We start from the raw sequence: 20,547 nt of genomic DNA on the forward strand, positions 1-20,547 counted from the left end.
CTACTAGAGGTTAAATGGCTCATGCAGGTTCTCATAGCCAGTAGTTTGGAGTTTTCAAGGAGAGAAAAGGGAAGAGCATTCCAGGCAGTGAGAATGGCATGAGCCAAGGCCTGGCCTACTGCGTGCACAGTGAGTCACTGTAGTCTAGGATATGTGAGGGGTTGCATTAGAAGAGTGGGCAGTATGGACCTCATCTCTCACTCCCTCCATTGCTAAAATATGATTCATTTCCTGGAGTCCAGAGATGTACCCTGGCCCTGGCTGTTTCCTGGCAGGTTCCCATTTCTCTACCCTGCAGTGAGACTGGCGGCCTGCCTTACATATTTGTTCCTGACAAGCATCATGAAAAGTCACGCTGCTTTTCAGAAGCAACTAGCAGTGGTACTTCAATTTCTTTAGAAAGAAGAGAATTGAGAATCCCTCTTCGGGAGCACCTTTGCACTGAGAGAGCCATCGTGGTAACAAGACCTGAGCTATCTGCAAGATTTATTCTACTGTGCCTGGGCTCTGTAGAGTGCCACTCATTGCTTTTGAAGTATCTCCAGAAGAGAACCTGGGTAGCATCTACTGTTTTTAACTACAGCTACATTTCAGGACCCGCTTGACATGATAGTACATAAATGGGACATTTGCATAATGTGTTGAATTTCCAGTTAAACCTTAATGATAATTAGTTGAACTGGATTGTCCCATAGGAAATGAAGATATAATGAGTGTTGCTCTCTTTGAGTCTAATGCTACAAAATGTAATGCAATTTGAGGGGGAGGATTTTTGCCTTTATTTAGTCTCCTCCTCTAATCTCCTTTCATAATCCTTCCCATTAACGAATATGCACAAAAATTTCCCAAGGAATGAGCACTCGCTTGTGTATTTAGAGCCTTAAAGACCTGAGCAGGCCCTATAAAGAGCTCGTAGAATAATCTTTCATTTTTCTTGCATCTATTTGCCTGCTGAAGAGTGCAGCAAGCTTCCATTTTAATGTACTGCTAGAACACAAATTTATGTTTATTAAAAATTTTAAATGTCCATTAAATAACCAATTATGTCAAGCAATTTGTATGACAGTAAAATAATTTTGACTATCTGTTACTAAAAGAGGACTGTCTCCTCCTGTCTCTCTGCTATGTTGGGACTCTTAGGAGGTCTTGTGCTCCGAAAAAGATCATGCCTATACCTACTTTAATTGCTGTGTGTGATTCATGGTAAAAACAACACTGAACTTTAAAATATGCATAAAGAAGTCCAGCAAAGTTTGGTGATCCCCCTTGTGGGACCTCATGTTCACAGCCATCTGACTTCTGTGGGCCAATGCAATGTAGGCAGGCCACTGACAATGTCTGCTACACTCAGCTATATGATCCATGGTAGCATTTATTCCTGTTGTAACTTAGTAGTTATCTGCGTGTTTTCTCATTCCTTTTCTTCATTAGACTATAATGTCTATGAAGGCAGGGAACATATCTGTTCACTATTGTATTCCCACTCTATAGCACAGAACCAGAGTCTAGAATACAGTAAGCACTCTATCGGTATTTGTTGGGGAAAGATAGCTAACATTTATTGATTGATTATTATGTACGAGGCACCTTTCTAGGTGCTTTCTCTGGTATGTCATATACTCTCTACAATAACCCTTTTAAGATATTCATTTTCTTTACGAGGGCATTAAAGCACAGTGAGGTCAAAAATATAACCATGCTGTAGTCACGCTGTAGTAAGCTTCCTTCAGTTTACAGTTTATGACTTTAAACAACTTTAAAATGGCCTCAAGCCGATTGAAATACTGTGTTCCATAGCAGCTACCAGGAAGGTAATTGACCCAAAGCACTGATAGATCATGGGACAGTACTTGCTCCATAGTGACACTGTCAAAAATATTCAAGATGTCTACTGTTTGAAGAAAATTGGACCTCAGTTTTCTTTCTGTCTTTCAAAGTTTGAAAATCCCCAATCCTAGAAGAAAATTGAACTGAAGGCTAGAAAATCTAGAAGGCCAGAAATGTACATGGATGGAGAACAAATTGCTTCTAGACAAGAAAGAAATTCCAATTGTGATGTGGGTTACATCCTTGGGAAAGAACACTGGCTCTTCGTAGTTATGTAACAAGATGTGGCAGATTCTCAGATCCTGATCTGGTGTCCTTTTCACTTAAGTGAATGGTTCTGAGTTCCAAAGTTTTTGGGTGGTGGAGGCTCACCTTTGATTTTGATTCAAACTCCTTTTGGATCCTCTTTTTCCCACGTTCTTCCATCCATCTGCTATCAGTCAAGATTTTCTGTCTCGGGATTTTCTGAGCAACAGAAAAGTCAACTCAGACCTGCTTGAGCGAAAGTGAATTTACTGGCTGATATGTTGGAAAAAGTTCATTGATAGAACTAACTTTATTCAGGCGCTCAAATGATGACCTTGTGAATCTGGTGTTTTCTCAGATCTGCTTTCCTTTGTGACCAGTTACTTCAGGCAGGCTCTTCTCATGCAGGAGCCCTAATACCCCCAGGCTTGCAATGTATTCTCTTGGCAGCCAGAACAATCAAATCTGCTCCAGGAGTAGTTATCCTCATGCTAGCTACTGTAACAACCAAACCCCTACAATTTATTGTCTTAGCACAGTAAGAACTTATTTTTCTTCCACATGATGGTCTGTCACATAGAGGTGTTCCTGACTCCCACCAGTTTTTTCCACACACTCTCACCAACACTTGTTACCTCTTCTCTTTTGATAATAGACATCCTAATAAGTGTGAGGTGATACCTAGTTTTGGTTTTTATTTGCATTTCCCTGATGATGGGTGATATGGAACACCTTTTAATATACCTGTTGGCCATTTTCGTGTCTTCTTTGGAAAGAAATATAGTCAGATCCCTTGCCTGTTTTGAAATTGGGTTATATATCAAGTTGCTGTCAATTCCTTATATATTTCAGACATCGATCTCTTATCAGATAGTTTGCAAATATTTTCTCCTCTTCCATAGATTGTCTTCTTGTTTTGTTGATTGTTTCCTTTGCTATGCAGAAGCTTTTTATTTTAATATAGTTGCACTTGTTTATTTTTGCTTTTGTTGCCTGTGCTTTTGGTGTCATATCCAAAAAACCATTGCCAAGACTACTATCAAGAAGCTCTTTCCCTATGAGTTTCTTCTAGGAGTTTTATGGTTTCAGGTATTACATTTAAGTTATTAATCCATTTCAAGTTAGTTTTTGTATATGGTATAAGACAAGGGTCCAAGTTTATTCTTTTGCTTGTGGATATCAACTTTTCCCAACATCATTTATTGAAGAGATTATTCTGTTTGCATTGTGTATTTTTGGTGCCCTTGTCAAAGACTAGCTGACCACATTGTCTAGCTGACTGGAGGGGGAAAATAAGAAAAAGATTAGTTGACCATATACATGTGGGTTTATTTCTGGGTACATTATTATGTTCCATTGACCTATGTGTTTGTTTTTATGTCAATACCATACCATTTTGAATACTGTAGTTTTGTAATAGCTTTAAAATCAGGAAGTGTGATGCCTCCAGATTTATTCTTTCAGCCCAAGATTGCTTTGGATATTTAAAGTCTTTTGTGTTCTCATACAAATTTTAGGATTTTTTTCTATTTCTGAGAAAAATGCCATTAGCATTTTGGTAGGGATAGCATTGAATTTGTAGGTTGCTTTGGGTTGTGTGAACAATTTAACAATATTAATTCTTCCAAACCATGAACACAAGTTATCTTTCCATTTGTTTCTATCTTCTTGGGTTCCTTTCATCAATGTTTTATGGTTTTCAATGTGTAGATCTTTCAACTCCTTGGTTATTATGTTGAGGTACATTCATTATATACCTAATTTTTTGAGAGTGTTTATCATGAAAGGATCTTGAATTTATTCAGAAATTTTTTTCTGCATCTATTGAGATCATCATGTGATTTTTATCCTTCATTCTGTTAATGCAGTCAGTATATCATGTTTATTGATTTGCATATGTTAAACAATTTGATCATAGTATATGATCCTTCTAATGTGCTGCTGAATTCAGTTTGCTAGTTTTTATTGAGAATATTTACCTCAATATTCATCAGGGGTATTGGCCTGTAATTTTCTTTTCTTGTAATATCCTTATCTGGCTTTGCTATGAGAGCAATGCTGGGCTCATAAAATACGTTTGGAAGTGACCCTTCTTATTTGATTTTTTTGAGAAGTTTGAGAAGGACTGACATTAATTCTTTAGGAGGGCATACATTTTTGATTGTCAGCTGTCAGTATCTGTCATAAATTTCTAATAATTCCAACCAAAATCTCTGAAGTTGTTTTATTCTGGTTTCAGCCATTCATGAATTGATAACTGTAACTAAGGAGATGGAATTCATTCATTCATTTTGTCATTCATTAAAAATATTTACAAAAACTATTATGTGCTGAACACTATTCTCAACTCTGGGAACATGGTAGTGGATAAAGCAGATGACAGTTCCTGCTCTCATGGAATTTATATTCTCGTGAAGCCAGATAAATACTTAAAATATACAGCATTTTAGATGCTGCTGTGGTTATTAATAAAGTAAGGAAAAAGGATAGGAAACACTGGGGAGTTGCAGATTTGAATTTTTGATTGAGTGTTACAGAAGGCTTTTCTGAGAAGGTGACATTTGCGCAAAGATTTGAAGGAGATAAATGAGTGAGTTAGATAGATATGGGGGAAGAGTGCTCTAGGCAGCAAAGATGGTTAGTAGAAAGGCCCTGAGGCAGAAGCAAGCCTGGAATATTTGTGAAAGAGCAAGGAGGCCAGTGAAAAAGAGTAGGCTAGGGGGAAAGAAACAGGCAAGGACAGAGGAGTAAGAGGGGGAAAATCATCATGTATGACCTTGCTGGCCATTGGAAGGACTTTGCCTTCTACTGAGTGAGATGGGTGGTCTCAGGAGGATTTTGAGCAGAGGAGTGACACGATGTGAATTATGTTTCAAAATGATCCCCCTCTTATTACTTTGTTGACAGCAGACTATAGAAGAGACTAGGGAAACCAGAGAAGAGGCAAATGGACAAGGTTGATGAAGGTAGAAAGATATGGTAAGATTTGGGGTATTTTTTGAAGGTAAATTAATTATGCTGATTGGTCTAAGCTTGGGTGATATTTCTCCTGGAGCCAGGGAAATGAAGTTAACACCTTCGTCACATGAGAGTCAGAGAGAGATGGTTTCCCAGTGAAAATTTGATGTGCTGTCACAAGAGGAAGGAAAATAGAAATTGGACAGTTCTCAGTTGGGATGGACTAGATTATGTTACAGTCAACAACAACCTCAAACCTCAGTGGCTTAAAGCAATAAAGTTATTCTTGTTGGACCATCTGTGTGTCCAACACAGATGAACAGGGAGCCTGTACTTAGTGTTTTAACTTGAGTGAAGCCTTGAATGAGCTATTGTGGGGCTCGATGCAGATCAAGAGAGAAACCAGAAAGAGTGGCATAGTTTTATTATATTCATAACTCCTTGAGGGAGAACACAGTACTCCATGCAGGTCCAAAATGGGGAAGCACTGGGGTTGGTCATGAAGGCAGATGAATAGAGAACTGTGGGCAAACACCTTTATTGCAATAAAGGTGGGAAAGAAAGGAGTGAGATGGGGCAAGAAGGCTTATGATCACCTAATTTGAATAATTTCAGTGGACTCTGGGGCATAGGGGCTGTCATTAATCATCTGGAATTTGCCCCTGGGGAACTAAGGGTAGAAGTAGAGTGACCTGAAGTATGAGAGGCTAATAAGGCATGTGGTTGGCAGTGTGAATTTCATTGGATGTTCAGGAAGAGAAACATACTGGCCTCTAGCTAGGACCTCAAACCTGGGTCAGGACAGCATTTAAAAAACTTGAAAAACCGTATAATACTCAGGGACTCAGGCTAACAGAAACTCTATCATTTTATGATTTCCTCATCTCAACATGACACCTAAGGACTGGTTTAAGTTAAGAGAATATAGGATTGTGTATGGGCTCTTAAATGCTTAAATGCTTAAATGAGTCAGAAGAGACTCATGACACTTTTTATGACAATTAACTACCCAAAGCAAGCCATATGGTCAAACCTAACTTTAAGAAGACATAGGTCTTGAAGGAGAGGAGAACCAGAAATCTTGGTGAGCACTGGCAAGGTCTACACCAGGAGTCAAACCCAACAGACATCCACCACGAAACTCCATGTTTTCTAAAACCACAGTGCACATTCACCTTGCTTGTGCTTCTTCTATCCATCTTCTGCAATCTACTCATCCTCTGAGACTTAGCACTGAGTAGTCTTCCTTGACGTCTGATCTCTCTATAATTGCCCTCTCTTTTCTCCCTAGTAAACATTTATTTTTCCTCCCTCTGTGCTCTGATAGACAGTGATTTATACCATCTTCGACAGTGCTTTATTTTTAGCTCTGAAGTTGGCTCAGATCCAGTTATCTATTACTGCCTAACAAATCACCCCAAAACTTAGTGGCTTATGAAGACAGTGATCATTTATATTGCTCACAAATATATGATTTGGCTAGGGGCCATAGAGCCATCCATTTCTCTTCCATATGGCATCAGCTACAGTGGATCAACTGGGGTTGGAGGATCTAGGTGGCTCCGTAGCCTGGCTGGCAGGTTGGTGCTGGGCTTCTTCACAGGCAAGTCTGGACTTCCTTACAGCATGGTGGCTGGGTTCCAAAAGGGAGCCTCCAAAGAGAACTAGGTGGCAGTTGTGTTGACTTTTAAAATTCATCCTTAGGAGTCCTGTAGTGCCATTTAGCTGGAGTCACAAGTCCACCCTGATTCAAAGGGTAAGAATGTAGACTCCACCTCTGGACAGGAGGAATGTTAAAGCCATATTGTAAGAAAAGCATGTGGGATGGGAGATTCTGTTGTAGAAATTTCTAAAAAATAAAGCCTAGCATAGCTCTTTACCACTTCAAATCCATTTTATTGTTAAGCAGGACAATAAATAACAGAAATTATTAAGTGAATGCTTGTATCACTGTGGGCTCCTTGAGAAAAAGGGCTGTGGTTTTCCATCTTCATATGCCCAGTGCAGATTACAGAAGTAGCTGCTCTCGGGAAGACACTGTTGCTGACTCGATAGCCACTGCTTCATATTTTCTTCCTTATCAACAAATCCCTTCATTTTATTTTTAGGAGGCAAGGGGCTCCAGAAACACCTAAGGTGTGCTCAGACCTAAGAAATGAATCACAATTGGCTAAGGCATTTATAGTCCTCATATTCCTCTTTCCTGGCTTATTGGTTTAGGAATGGCTATGGGATCTAACTCTCCCCAGAGAGATCTAAGAGAAAGTCTGTTGAGGGGCACCTGGGTGGTTCAGTCGGTTAAGCGTCCGACTTCGGCTCAGGTCATGATCTCACATTTAATGGGTTTGGGCCCCGCGTCCAGTTCTGTGCTGAGTGCTCAGAGCCTGGAGCCTGCTTCAGATTTTGTGTCTCCCTCTCTCTCTGTCCTCCCCCGCTCGCACTCTGTCTCTCTGTCTCTCTGTCTCTCTCTCAAAAATGAATAAACATTAAAAAAAATTAAAAAAAGGAAGTCTGTTGAGAGGAATTGTGGAAAAGATTTTCTACTTTAGAAAAAGAGAATGAGATGCTCATGGAGAAATTCCATCTTCTTTCCTACCTTTACATGTTGTTGTGTGAGGATGTTTTTTTGAAGCTGTGGCAGCCATTTTGAAATCATGACTATGTTTCCAAGGGAATCACAAAAATGTCAACCAATATTTCTGGCATTGTTTAACTGCTAGATTAACCAACTTCTGGACCTGCCTCTCTCCAACTTCTTGTTATGTGAGGTAATTAATTCCTATTATTTAAAGCCAATTTTAATTGGCTCTTTCAGATGTTATTTGCAGCTGAAAGCATCCTCACTGAACAGAGCTCAATTAATGTTCATGGAACTGAATTGAATTTCCTTGAGTTGGCCAACTTACTTAGTAGTCTGTGCCATACACAAGAATAAGCGCAAAGGATTATAAATTCTCATGTCTGTGTATTGCTGCTACTTGGAGTTTCTTTGTAAGCCCCAAAGATTTCAAAGTTGGATCGCTTGGAAAAGTCTCCAAAACATAGCCTGTTGGCCCACACAGTTCCAAGTGGTAACTTTCCTTAGGAAATTTCTTTTTTGGTTTAAACACTTAAAACACAAAAGGCCTCTGGGTGAGCTGGTTTCTTGGCATTCCCAAGTCTTGCAGCTGAGACATAATGACTAACTACAGGCAATTAGAGAGTGAAGTTGCTACTGAGTTCTCCGAATAAAGAGAGAATGCGGCCGGGTGGAGGCAGGTCTTTCTGGCATCAACCAGAGATTGCTCTGCCAAATCACCTGTAAACTTCCCTAGGCTGCTCCAGCACAACCTCCCACTCTTAGGGAAAATGGCCCCCATGTTTGGAGCATGATACGGTAACTTTTATATTTATTTGACTTTTCAAATTCATCACAGGCAGTTATTTTTAATAGAACATTTTTACCCCTGCCCCAAGGCAGTTCTAAATAAGCTCCAGGGTCTTAGCCAGGATATTTTATGATGGAATAATGATGGCTATGAGGCAAAACTCTATTGGTGGGTGAAGTATGAAGCCAGGTGGTTGGAGTTTCCAAAGCTCTAGTTTTTGCCAATCCCACACCTAATCCTTCCCTCTTTCTCTCTGCTTCCCTTCATTGGCCACATAGGAGGTGTGTGACCCCAACCTGTCCAGTCAGAGGAACCTGCTATCTTCAGCCAGAATGACTGGCTCAGGACCAACATGTACCCCCGTGGGCACAGCCTGAGTGGATTTGGTGTATGAGTTCTGGTAGGGAAGAGGGTTCCTATTCCTGTGGCAGTGGGGGCAGCAAGGACAATGGAAGCCTGACTCTACCAGTGATGTAGTTCTCCTCCTATGAAGAGAGTTTGGAATGGAAAGATGGCAGGGCAGAGGATAGCAGAACTGGATAGGCCTGAACCAGCCCTGTCTGTGGGTTATGCAAATCAATAATCCCCACCCCATTGTTCATTTCAATTCACTTTTTCCTTAACTTTTTTTTTTTTTTTTTTTTTGGATTGCCAATATTGTTATGCATGCCAAGGATCCCTGCTAGTAGAGCATAATTAGAGGGTTTAACAGGGCACAAAAAGCTGCCCCAGTGCTTACCTTTCTACTGGCCTCACAACGTTAAACCATTATGTTATTTTGAGGACCAAATCATTATCTGGGCAGGAGAGTGTGAGACACGGGAAAGAAAAATTTGGATAGAGGGGATGTAGAAGAACTTCCAGAGCCATAGAGGTGGTCAGCCTTTTTTAAAGCTTGAAGCAAGGCTTTGGGGTCATTGAGTGATCCACACAAGGACACTGACTACTCTTGTGGGTGATAAGGAAGGTGAAAAGGAAGGATAGAAGGGTTACAGTTTACTAATTCCTATGAAAAAGTCTTGGGGGGGTGGTTGTGGTGGTATTTATTTTGGGGTCAATAAAAATATATATGATCGAAATTGTAGCAGGAGCCTTTATATTGGACATTTTGAAGAAGTTCCTATGGATATATTACCCAAGGAGTTTTAAAAGTTTACCTTTGGGTGACAAGTAGGAAAGATGAAAAGGTTAGTTGATTTGAATGCAGCCATAATGCAGAAGCAGGGAGGACTCAAGAGTAGGGTGACCAGTTGTCCCAGTTTGCCTATCACTGAGGCAGGTGTCCAGGATATAAGACTTTTAGTCTTAAAATTGAACAGTTCTGGGCAAACTGAGATGAGTTGGTCACCTTACATAAGAGATTCTTTAAAAAATTTTTTTCTTAATATTTATTTATTTATTTTGAGAGAGAGAGATAGAACACGAACGGGGGAGTGGCAGACAGAAAGGGAGACACAGAATCTGAAGCAGGCTCTAGGCTCTGCGCTGTCAGCACAGAGCCCAACACAGGGCTTGACCTCACGAACAGTGAGATCATGACCTGAGCCGAAGTCAGACACTAACCGACTGAGCCACCCAGGTGCCCCCCCCCCCCCTTACATAAGGGATTTTTAAGCATCTGATTCATCAGTGTATTTATTGAGCATCTATTATGTGTCAAATATTAGTCTCCAGGGACCCACGATGAATAAAACACAGTCCTTGCCCTAGAGGATCTTTAGAAATATGAGGACAAAGGCAATTTCAATCCCTCCTAAGACATTCTGTAGCTCTCTTAGTGTTCACAGCAGTTTTGCCCAAAACGTTTGTGCTTATAGCAGATGCGATAGCTTACCCCAGGAGTTGGGGTTGTAACGTTTGCTATATGCATCTAACTATGCTGATTTCTATGATTGGCTGATTAGGCAAAAGTGAAGTTGTTTTGAAATTTTTTTTTTTAACGTTTATTTATTTTTGAGACAGAGAGAGACACAGCATGAACGGGGGAGGGGCAGAGAGAGAGGGAGACACAGAATCGGAAGCAGGCTCCAGGCTCTGAGCCATCAGCCCAGAGCCCGACACGGGGCTCGAACTCACGGCCCGCGAGATTGTGACCTGAGCTGAAGTCGGACGCTTAACCGACTGAGCCACCCAGGCGCCCCAAAAGTGAAGTTGTTTTGATTAGGAGTTTAATTTGTTACCTGTCTGAAATAGACATTGTTGGTGCCCTTCCTGGATTCCATTTACTTTACTGATGTACTTATCTCTTACTTGTTATGAGTGTTGGCTAAAGGCTCATAGCCGTGTCCTACTCTAAAGAATTTCCCATGGCCAACAGCCACAACTTCAGTGGGAAGTTGCTGGGAGGTTATGGTTCCATGACCAGTGATATGGTGTAAAAGTCCAGTTCTCCTGGGAAGCTGGGAAATCCTTGTGATGCCATTTGTGGTCCAGACCTTCATATGGGATCAGACTGGGGCTAGACTCCAGCTGAAATCACATCTTAGCTCTGCTTCTTCCTCTTCCTTCCTCATGTCCTTATAGGTTTTTTTCCCCTTGTCCAAAAGAACTGTCATCTCAGGCTCTGTTTCCTTGGAACCTCGCCAAAGATACTGTCTCAGAATAACTTGGATTGCCAAGAGGATAAAATTCAGCAGTCACGTATTTCTACTAACTTGTCCCTAAAAACTCTGTGAAATCTAAAATTTAAGAAAGGTCAGAAGCCAATGTTTCTTTTCCATTTCATCTACTCACATGTTGGTGTTTCCTCAATAAGGCATTGTTTTATTTCCTTGACCTGTTTATTGAAATATAAAGACTTCAAAATCTAAGCAATAATAGGTACTTGTAAAGGTAGACAGCCACCCTCACTATATTGCATATTTCAAGATAGACAGTATATCCACTGGCAAGTCATTTGTCTGTCTTGTTTTTTTTTAGCATTGGGTCAGAAGAGTTCTGAGGATTAAGATCAATAATACAAAGCAATAACAATGAGAACAATGAGAACAATAGTGGCAGTCGGGAGGAAGAGGAGAGTATAAAAGTTAAGAGTGTGAGTTTTAGAGTGACAAGCATTTGTCTTTCTGATACGTCTAAGTACCACTCTCCTATCTGCAAAACAGCAATATTGATTCTTAAAAATTAACTACCCCATGAGATTCTTGGAGACAATTAAGAAGGTAATGCATGTCAAGTGTTACATAGACTGTGATCTGTAAGTGCTCAGTAAGGGACAGCCATTAAAAAAACACTTTGAAAAAGGAATCCATGTAAACAAAGGTCCCAGGCAGTAGCGTGCTGGGGTCCCTTGCATGAGCTAATAGTCGAAATTTCGGAAAATTTGTGAGCCTGTTATTAAACTCAGCCATCTTTGCAGTCATCCGTGGAGAGAATGTTCACACCATGACAACTGGCGGAGGCAACGAATCAGGGTTCTGCTCTCTTCCAAGAGCTGGCTGCTAAGCATTTACCAGCACAAGAGGCCCCGGGTCTGTCAAATCTGTGACTTTTGGTGATCCTCTGTGACCATGCTCTTCTCTGGATGGGTGTGTTCTCAGCTCGCTGTCTGCTCTTGCCCTGCTCGTGTCGGACTTCCCATTTGCTGTCTTTCTGCAGTCCTGCTTCACTCCTTCCTCTCAAATCTCCCCTTTCTTCAAGGCCCAGGCCAGGCATTTTCTCCTCCAAGAGGTCCTCCCTGATTGCTCCTGCCCTCTCCCCAGGCCCTGTTCTCTGACTTTTCCACCTGCCATGCACATCACTCATTTCTGTGTTAACATTCTTATGCATCAGGCTGGTTTCTTTGAAAGTTCTTTAAGCTCAGTGAAGCCAGAGGTCTTTGTTTCATCTCCTCTCTCCTTCTCTAGCATGCAGCTCATTGACAGTAAAAGTGAGTCAGATAATACTTGTGAGTCAGATAACAAAGCTGTGTGTCAGTTTCCTGAAAGTTAACCTTAGCCAATCAGTTTCTTCTTAATCTTCAAAATATGTAGGAGGGACTAGTGGGCTTCTAACTTTCCTTCCAATACCATCCTCCTGTCAAATCCTGGCTGAATGGAGCTCATTTCCCTAGACTGGAATGAAATTCAAGAACTTGGAGCTTAGATATATAGTTATCCAACTCAACTGCCTGATAGGATCAGTTACACACAATAATTTTTTAGCCAAGGCTTATTGAGCCTGTCAGGAGCAGTACCTCCAGGTAGATATTACACATAGGACCAATTATGAGAGGACACTATCTGAATCATTGAGTAGGGATTTGCATCAGTAAATCCCACACCTAACCCACTTCTGTTTGTGTAAATTTGCTGTAAGACTTCAAGCACTTTAAAACAATCCCTTCATGACTTGTGCATGAGTCAGGGTTCCTGGAGGCCTGGTGCACGAAATCACCATCAGAGCTGGTTCGTGAGTCTCATCCTTTGTAAATGATCACTCCTGGGTGGGAATATACATAGCCTCCCAACCTACGCACTGCTGATCAGCATCTCATCTATCTGGTCAAAGCCCAGAGCCATAGGGACATTGGGCCTAAAAGCCAGAACCAAGACCAGAGGTGTATTGAGGACATGCTAGCTCCTTGGGTCAGTTTTTTCCCCTCTTTTTGGGCAGAAAAGATCAGTCTGGCAGATGTACTATTTTTCTCCCTCCGCTTTTTGAGAAGATTCATCACAGTGCGGCTCCTGCCGTGCTAATGTCAACATTTGCCTCCGGTTGTTGACGTTTTTATTTTTTAATGTTTATTTATTTTTGAGAGAGACAGAGACAGAGAGGGAGAGAGAGAGAGGGAGAGAGAGGGAGCGAGCACCAGCAGGGGAGGGTAAGAGAGAGAAGGAGACAGAGGATCTGAAGTGGGCTCTGTGCTGATAGCTATCTGTGCTGTCAGCACAGAGCCCTATGGGGAGCTCGAACTCATGAACCGAGAGATCATGACCTGAGCTGAAGTCAGATGCTTAACCAACTGAGCCACCAAGGCACCCCGTTGCTGAAGTTTTGAGAAGGAAGTTTCTGTGAGGGATGTGACATCTGGACACAGCCCCACCTTGATATTGCCAAGGCTGCAAGTGACATTTTCCTTATTCACCAGCTGGTGCCATGACATTCCCTGGTCAAGGACCATGCTTCCTAGATCTTTAACAAGCTCACTCTTTGCTTCCTTAGTCTTTATTTCCAGGACTCTCAAACGCCTACTCTGCAGAGATTCCATTGTGTTCTCATTGTCCTTTTTTCCTGCGTTCCCATCTGCCTGCTTCCCATTTTCCCTCCCTCCTTTCTTTCCTCCTTCACCTGTTGGTACCTGGCCCTGCTGATACAATTTAGACACTACCCAGGTCCCCCAGGAGCTCATGTTTACTGCTGTTATCTCCTGCTGAAATTCCTCTCTTCTTTACCCATCCAAAGGCTTTAGAGAGCCCAGCTCAAGGTCTAACCCAATCATGTTCATTCTCATCTTTGTTTAGAACACTCATTTAACTAACATTTGCTGTTCTGTGTTAGCCCGTGCTAGCTGTTTGCACCCAGTGAGGGAAAATATGAGGTTTCTGTTCTCATGGAGCTTGCCTTGTGGTGAGGGAGGGAGGAAAGGATAAAGAAAAAGTAGATAAGAAAATACCAGATCTCACTGGTGGTCCCAGAATCTCCACATTGAAGGGCTCAGGGGTAGAAGTTTGGTAGTAGAATTGTTCACAAGATGTTGGTATTTCCTTAATCTGATTTTGCCTGGTGAGGTTTAATGTTACAACTTGATACAATGTTGCCAGGACCTGGGGTGGGGGGTAGAAGGAAGGATTTGTTGTTTAAGAGGGACAGTTTCAGTTTTGCAAGATGAAGAATTCTGGAGACAGATGGTGGGAATGGGTGCACAACGATGTGAATGTGCTTTGCACCATTTATTTTATTTTATTTTATTTTTAAAAAAATAATGTTTATTTATTTCAGAGAGAGAATGCAGAGTGTGAGCGGGGTGAGGGGCAGAGAGACAGAGACACAGAATCCTAAGCAGCCTCCAGGCTCTGAGCTGTCAGCACAGAGCCCAACTGGCTTGAACTTGTGAACTGCAAGATCATGACCTGAGCTGAAGTCCGATGCTTAACTGACTGAGCCACCCAGATGCCGCTTCATGCTATTCAAATGTATACTTAAAAGTGCGTAAGATGAATTTTATGTTATGCAAATTTTACCATAATTAAAGATAATAATTAGAAAAACAAAGAAATGGATAGGATAGAAAATTTAGGCTTCACACATAAGATTGAGAAAGTATCAATGGTCTGTATTCAAAACTATTACTGTGGGGCCTGCCTCCTCTGTGTCACATCAGAGAGAGGGAAGTACCATGAGAAAATAAAGCAGGGACACCGGTTAGATAGCAGCTGATCAATTGGTCGTCATGGAAACCTCTCTGAGTTGACAATTGTAAACTGAGAGACGGAAAGACAGAACCAGTCATATGCTGATTTGGGAGCAGAACTGCCCACAAAAGGGAACAGCTAGTGCAAAGATCCCAAGGAATGTTCCAGAAACAGAAAGATGTGGCTGAAGCGTGGTAGAGGAGGGGAAGATGGGTAGAAGATCAATCTAACTGGAACACAGCTGCCTTTTTGTTTCCATCTTGTCAATGGCTTCATTCATGCTACTAGGGCAGATCTGAGTAGTTGAGACAGAGAACGTATGGCCCACAAAACCCAAAATATTTGCTATAGAGTCCTTTACAGAAAAAGTTTGCTGACCTCCGCTTTAGAGGGTTAAAAGCAGGGAAGTGAAAGTTTAGGGAGATCACCATGGCACTGGTGGGGCATTTGTGGCTGGCTCTCCAGATTTCTCCCAGAGTGGTCTGAGTGTTCAGCTAGACTGAGTGTTCAGCTAGACTGAGGGACAGAGGAGGATGTGAGGAAGCTGAGGCAGAGGCTCAGGCACTTGTTTAACGTCCTAGAGCTTTAAGTAGCGGAGCCAAGCTTGGAATCCCTTGCCAAGTGGCTTGGAGCCCAGGTGTGTTTCTTATCCCAGCTGCGTCTGGTCAGAGGAACAGGAAATGCCTCTGTACTCTACGATTATGGTGCGAAACTGGGGTAAATCAGTGAAACGCTGGTGGCATCAAGTATGCATGAAAGGGAGCTATTTTAAAATACTGTTTTTGGTAAAAAATGGCTAGGACTAGAGGTGACCTCAGAGACTCATTGTCCCATCCTCCGATCTCTGGGAAAGGACCGTGTACATCCACAAGATAGACGATGGTATGTGGTGTTGTTCTAGAACCAGATGCCAAAATCTTCGCTTGTGTTTTCTAAGCCAGCAGTAGGTTGTGTCAAATAACGTTCATAACCAAAAGAACTATTTCCAAACAGTCTTCCTGACAAGTTTGATACCCCCATACTCAGAATCTTCCAAGGAGAGATGACCAAAGTGAAGACTGAAAAGGGAAGCTGGCTATTTCCACCAAAAGGGAGATTTTGCCAGGCCTCATCCAGCAGGTGACATTCAGAATGGGATTTTCCGAAAAGTGAGTTTTGGCTAGCTGCAACGGCATCGTGAATCACAAAATAATGCCATTGTGAGCTGTAAACAGTTTTAATTTATACAGGTGACATTTAAAATGCTAATCAGACCTTAAGATAATTGCTGGAAGTTAGGAAGCCTGTGTTGGGAATTCTTCCTGTTTCCATGGAAATGATGCAAAGCACAGCCAGATCCGTGAAGGTGTTTCTGGTTTGGCTGACTTGGATTTTGACTTCTACAGAGCCAACCCATGTGAGTGGTTGTCCCTTGTGGTGACACTTTTGGCAACTGAAAATCTATATACTCCAGCCTGTAATCAGAGAGTTAGGAACTCATCCCAGCAAGGGAAGATTTCGCTGTAGCTCTTGTGGTTTGGTCGGTTTGCAAATGGGGATGCATCAATACTAAGAAAATAAGCTCTTTTCCCAAGGGTGGTTTTGTGTATTGATTGCAGGCCTCTTTTAAAAAAGTCACATAGAGGGTTTTTTTTCTCCCTGTTGGCCGTTTATTCCACAATCTTTCAGGTATTGTTTGTTCAATAATCAACAAAAGTTTGAAGGCCTGCTCTAGGCCTCCAGGACATGGTGGTAGATGAGACTGACAAGGTCCCTGCTCCATGGAGCTTTCATGGTGAAGGAGAGATTACCACACAAACCTGATAAATACAGACATCGGGTAACAGTAGATCTCTGATGAGTATTACAACCAAAGTCAAACAGGGAAATGGGGCAGAGTGACATGGGGTGGAAGTTTCCATCAGTTAGTGTCGGGGGGCTCCTGGAGGAAGCTGCATTTGAGCCAGGACCTGGCTGATCTCCAGCCAGGACAGCCCATTCCACCTGAAGGTTGGGGGCTGAAGTGGTCCGGGCACAGGAAACAGCAGGTGCTCCTACTCAGAGCTGTGGGTAGAGGGATGAACAGGACTCACAAGCTTCCATAAATACTCTTGTCTTAAACACTTTTGAACATGTTGGTTGCTATTTTTTTTTGTCGAGGGCCTCACATTTAGAGCATTTTCCCTGCAGTATGGAGATTAGTCTTGCCACTGATGTATCTTTCCATTCTCAGTCTTCCTCTTCAGGTTTTTTTTTTGTTTTCAAACTAGAATCAGAGCCCTATGTTCAAACCACATCTCTGAGACTTAATAAGCTTTGTGACTATAGGTAAATTAACCTCTCTGAATGTTAGTTTCCTTGTCTTTAAAATAAAGACAGTGAGGGGCACCTGGGTGGCTCAGTCGGTTAAGGGTCCCAACTCTTGATTGCAACTCAGGTCATGATCTCACGGTTTGTGAGATCAAGCCCTGTGTGGGGCTTTGCACTGACAGCATGGAACCTGCTTGGCACTCTCTCTCTCTCCCTCTCTCTCTGTCCTTCCCTTACTCCTACTCTCTCTCTCTCTCTCAAAATAAATAAATAAACATTAAAAAAATAAAGACAGTGATAGTACTTGCCTCATAGGGTTGTTGTGAGAATTAAGTCCTATAACGAATGTAACTGTGTTAACCCAGGACTTGGCATCTAATACTTGCTTAATAAGTATTAATAGTAAACACGTTTACTTAATACCTCACAGTTTTATTATTTTTTTTTATGAAATTTATTGTCAAATTGGTTTCCATACAACACCCAGTGCTCATCCCAACAGGTGTCCTCCTCAATGCTCATCACCCACTTTCCTCTTTCCCCCACCCCCCATCAACCCTCAGTTTGTTTTCAATATTTAAGAGTCTCTTATGTTTTGCCTCCCTCCCTCTCTGTAACTTTTTTCCCCCTTCCCCTCCCCCCTGGTCTTCTGTTAAGTTTCTCAGGGTCCACATATGAGTGAAAACATATGGTATCTGTCTTTCTCTGCCTGACTTATTTCACTTAGCATAACACTCTCTACTTCCAACCATGTTGCTACAAAGGGCCATATTTCATTCTTTCTCATTGCCACGTAGTATTCCATTGTGTATATAAACCACAATTTCTTTATCCATTCATCAGTGGATGGACATTTAGGCTCTTTCCATAATTTGGCTCTTGTTGAAAGTGCTGCTATAAATATTGGGGTACAGGTGCCCCTATGCGTCAGCACTCCTGTATCCCTTGGGTCAATTCCTAGCAGTGTTATTGCTGGGTCATAGGGTAGGTCTATTTTTAATTTTTTGAGAAACCTCCACACTGTTTTCCAGAGAGGCTGCACCAGTTTGCATTCCCACCAACGTGCAAGAGGGTTCCCATTTCTCCACATCCTCTCCAGCATCTATAGTCTCCTGATTTGTTCATTTTGGCCACTCTGACTGGCGTGAGGTGATATCTGAGTGTGGTTTTGATTTGTATTTCCCTGAGAAGGAGCAACGTTGAACATCTTTTCATGTGCCTGTTGGCCATCTGGATGTCTTCTTTAGAGAAGTGTCTATTCATGTTTTCTGCCCATTTCTTCACTGGATTATTTGTTTTTCGGGTGTGGAGTTTGGTGAGCTCTTTATAGATTTTGGATACTAGCCCTTTGTCCGATATGTCATTTGCAAATATCTTTTCCCATTCCGTTGGTTGCCTTTTAGTTTTGTTGATTGTTTCCTTTGCTGTGTAGAAGCTTTTTATCTTCATGAGGTCCCAGTAGTTCATTTTTGCCTTTAATTCCCTCGCCTTTGGGGCTGTGTCAAGTAAGAAATTGCTACAGCTGAATACCTCACAGTTTTCAAAATGACTCAGCATTCTTAAATGCCCATAAAACCCAGTGAAATAAATCAAGGCTCAGAATCAGTTTCAGAAGTAGGGCCGATGGGAAGTGGAGAACTCGTTTTTGGGGCCCCAAATGCCTGGAGGGATCCTCGAGCCTGACCGTGCTGCAACTCCTGTGTGCAGATGTTTAGCTCTTGACAGGATCTTGAACACATTTTCCTCCCAGAGCTGAACCCAGGAAGCTCTGCCACTCATCAAAAAGAGTCCTTAGTAGGATCAGTGAGTGATCTGTGCACAAACAGACTTTGAAAGGTGACCAACTCTCCTTCTTTGCCTGGGACCGAGGTGTTTTGTGGGATGTAGGTCTTTCAGTGTTAAAACTGGGACAGCCCCAGGCAAAGTGGGGTGGTTGGTCACCCCAGACTCTCCAGGAGGCCACTGAAAAGCTAAAGGCAAAAAAAAATATTCAGGTGTGCTTGGGCATTTTCTCTCTCTTTGGATAAGTTTGCTGTTTTAATGCCATTTTGGCTTCAACACTAGGAAGTGCCCAATGCTTGAGAAGAAGGACATAGGACAGAATAGGAACTTCCAGACTGTGAAGTAAGTCGGAGTATAAGAGGGCAGTGGTTTACTAGCCACACGTGGTCATTATTTGGAATGGAGTAGGCCAGAGGTGTAGTGTGCCTTCTGGATTTCTAAGACTTAGCTAGAAAGAAAAAGAATGTAAAATACTTCATTAATAGCTTTTGTATTGATTAAATGTCTAAACCATAAAATTTTGGATATACTGGATTCAATAAAATATGTTACTAAGTTTCCACATAAGGCAGCAACATAGCAAGAACTTTTTTTTTTTTATCTGCACCCAAAAAGTCACTGGTAGCCATATGCACTGTGGGAAACCAAGGGGCTAGGGAAAATAGTACCCAGAAAATCTGCTCCTACAAATTCTCTGTGAAGCCATACTAAGGCCATCAAGTTCTGCCTTGTAGGCCTGGGCTCTTCAAAGTGGCCTGTGGACCAGCTGCATAGGCATCACCTGGGAGCCATCAGAAACGTGGAGGCTCATGCCCCACAGCAGACCTGCTCAACCAATCTGTAATTGAACAAGGTCCCCAGGGGTGTCTGGGTAACTCAGTTGGTTTAGCGTCTGACTCTTAGGCTCAGGTCACGATCTCATTGTTCATGAGTTTGAGCCCTGCATTGAGCTCTGCACTGACAGTGTGGAGCCTGCTTGGGATTCTCTCTCTCTCCCTCTCCCTCTTTCTCTGCCCGTTCCCTGCTCTCTCTCTCCTGAAAAAAAAACTTAAAAAAAAAAAGACCCCAGGTGAACCATATATACATCTCCAACCCGCAGAGTTCTCTGTGTGCTTTCTTAGTGCTCCAGGTGATTCTGATAAACACAATGGGAAGACCACTGTGCTTAAATGATTAGTTAATTGCAGCAGGTGAAGGTGTTAGCTTCTCACCAGTCTGAAATCTTCCTGCAGCATGGCAGGAGCGGAGCTGGGGCTCAGAGGTAGGTTTGCCTGCCCGTGTTCCAAGCTGCTTAGTTATAACAGAAATCTTCCCTACCGGCAGCCACAAAGAGGTTGCTGTGGTATGAGCCAGGACTCAGATACCTGTCCCACCTGAAGCACCAAGTTCCTGTGCATCCACCCTTCTTTGAGGTAAGCTTGCACTCTGGCTGAGAATTATGGGGAAGGGGGATGGTTTGCAGATGGAATGGCCTGGTGTTGCCCTACTTCCTTCACCCCCATGCTGAGTTCCGGTCTAATGGGCCACAGGGCTGAGTCTCAGGATCCTCTATTGCTTAGCGAATGCACTGGGGGTTGGGGTGCGAGGTCATAGCTAAACAAAGTGTTACATGCAATAACATAGCAGGGATTGGCCCTGGTGGGAGCCAGGGTAATGGGGAGTATTTAATATGAGAATGGAAATAAGGTGTAAGGTTAAAGTCACTTAATTTACCCTTGGAGCTGTATCAAATACCTGTTCTATCT

The sequence above is a fragment of the Panthera leo genome, chromosome A2 (genome assembly GCF_018350215.1).
Source record: "Panthera leo isolate Ple1 chromosome A2, P.leo_Ple1_pat1.1, whole genome shotgun sequence".
Lineage (NCBI taxonomy): Eukaryota > Metazoa > Chordata > Mammalia > Carnivora > Felidae > Panthera > Panthera leo.